Source organism: Mastomys coucha, unplaced genomic scaffold, assembly GCF_008632895.1.
Source record: "Mastomys coucha isolate ucsf_1 unplaced genomic scaffold, UCSF_Mcou_1 pScaffold5, whole genome shotgun sequence".
Classification (NCBI taxonomy): domain Eukaryota; kingdom Metazoa; phylum Chordata; class Mammalia; order Rodentia; family Muridae; genus Mastomys; species Mastomys coucha.
The window spans coordinates 113,922,174-113,924,456 of NW_022196911.1; the positions used below are offsets into that span (position 1 = coordinate 113,922,174).

General features: G+C 55.9%; 1 long non-coding RNA gene across 1 annotated transcript in view; it reads right to left on the minus strand.

Annotated features, from left to right (window-relative positions):
- Positions 1–699: 699 nt before the first annotated feature.
- LOC116078100 overlaps positions 700–2,283 on the minus strand; it is a 12,176-nt gene continuing 10,592 nt past the window's right edge. Inside the window, exons 3-4 of the long non-coding RNA XR_004113426.1 lie at positions 1,219–1,432; positions 700–831 (exon numbers count right to left, since the gene is read on the minus strand). This is a non-coding gene — a long non-coding RNA (uncharacterized LOC116078100). The remainder of the gene's footprint in view (positions 832–1,218; positions 1,433–2,283) is intronic.

The following is a 2,283-nucleotide window of genomic DNA, read 5'->3' on the forward strand; positions in this document are numbered from 1 at the left end:
ACACTACTGAAACCAGTATAAAAGAAGTCTGAAACAATGGGGCCGAGCCACTGTCCCCACAGCGGATGGTAGCAGTATGAGCCCCAAGCACTGTGGTGGCATGTGGAGCAGATGATGGGAGCTGCCCTGTTCTTGGGCTTCTTTAACGCAACCACCTTCCAAGTCCTTCATGATCTCATTTACTCACTCTTTCCTGCTGGAAGGACATGACATGAAGGTATCTTTTGATTTCACTGAATTACTAAAGAATAAATGATCCAAATGCTGGAGAAGATGGTGGCTGAGCAGGGAGCTAAGAACAAAAGAGAGGTTCAGCTGCCCAGGGATGCCTAGGTTGGCTGAATGGAGGTCGGGGAGGCATTGGTAATGGGGGTTCTGCCTCAGCTTCTTTCCCTTCTCCTTTCTGTCCTCATCCTCCTGGCTCCCCACTCCTCCCCTTCTCTTCTCCCCTCCCACCAGCTGCTATGGAGGCTGTGGCCACAATTTAATATGCAGAGGTGGACAGCTGGCACCGAGGCAGGCGCATCCTCGGAGGGGCATGCCGTATTTCAAACAAAGAACACACAACAAAGGACCTGTGTGGGATCTGTGAGCATCTGCGCTGAGCGAGATTTATCTAAGCAAGCAGAGGGGCCCTGACCTTGGGCTTGAGAGCTTTAAAGGGAACAGGCAGCCACTGCAGACAGAACAGAGAGACACTTGTGATTATCATTATTTAATATAATGGTCCTAAACTGTTGGGAGGGGTACGGATGCCACAGGAGGATGTTCTTTATTACTGGGAGATGTGGTGCAGAGAATGGTGACAGGGAGGAGGGAGACGACGCATTCCTGAAGGGGAAAGAGCAGGATCAGGAGCTGCAGGCGGAAAGTAAACAGAATCCCCCTTCTCTCTCTTCCCTCCCCCCTCCTCTCCCTCCCTCCCTCCCTCCCTCTCTTTCCCTTGCTCCCCCTGCCTTTCCTAACTGCAGCTGCAACATTACCCTACCAAAGGGAAGAGGAAACGGCCTTGGAGAGGTTTCAGGACTAGAGAAAGGAGACCCGCATTCTCAGCACCTAAAGCAGGGATTCAGCTGGGCTGCAGGGTCCCTGAGGGCTGCCCAAAGACCCAGGGCAGGGGGACACCTGGATCAAGGAGGGCTAGGGTAGGAGGGGGCAGTGAGGAAGGCCCAGAAACTAAGCTGGTGGTGTGCTTTTTCTGGGGTCGCAAAAGTCAACCTGTGTCTCCTCCTGCAGACCGTCGATGCCTGGGGGAGCCAAGAGGGAGAGGGAGCTGACTGGACCGCTTTGATGCTGCTGAAGCTGGCTGAGGGTTTGGGTCCAGGCTGTTACCTGGACCACGCCCCCACCAGGTGCTCGTGGCTTCCACACTGCCACCAACTGTAGTGACACTCCGTTCTCCTGCACAGTTCAGTCTCCCACATCCTCCTCCCTAAGACAGGATAAAAAGGTGTCATCACCACCCAATGGTGTTCTCTCTGGCACGTGCCAGCCCGGTACTCCTGGCGGCAAGGACCTGGCAGAACTTCAGCATCGGGCTGGGGAGGGGAGATAGCAGGAGCTGGACCTCTCGGCAGCTGTGGCAACGCCCAGGTAGAACAGAGTGGGGCTCAGCCTGCTTCCACGGAGAGGCTCCTTCACCCACAAAGCAGCCAGACGCAAGAGGCAGGGAGGAGGAGACAAGGCAGGAATTGAACTTGAGAGGGTGGCGCTGTGGGGCACAGTGCTCTTCCCAGGGAGAGCTCTAAGAGCCCAGACAGGGTGGAGCCCAGAGGAAGCAGGGTGGGTGCTTCCCTGGCTGGCCTTCAGCAGCAGAGACGGTGCAGAGGCAGAGGCAGAGGCAGAGGCAGGCTTTGGCCAGGGCAGACAGAGTATGTGGGTACAGCGAGGGACACCACTGGTGATGTCCTGAGAAGCACTGAGTAAAGTGAGGCCTGGGGTGCCCAGCAGAACCCTCCCACACACACACACACAGGCGCACAGGGGTTCCCACTGCTGTTTATAAGTGACACCAGGTCAGAGTCAAGTCACCCCCTAGGACTGGTTTTACCTCAGTCTCCTTGTCTATAAAATGTGGCTAAAGAAGGGGGCCACCCTCAGGGCCTTCACATCTCACCTGGCTTTGTTACACACACGGGAAGGGGGTGGGAGAGAAGAAGGAGGGAGGGGAGAAGGAGAGGTGGGGGAGGGAGAGTGGCAGAGAAAGAGAGAGGGAGGGAGGGAGGAAGAAAGAGGAAGGAAATGAGGGGGAGAGGAAGAGAAGGGGAAGGAAGGAGAGAGAGA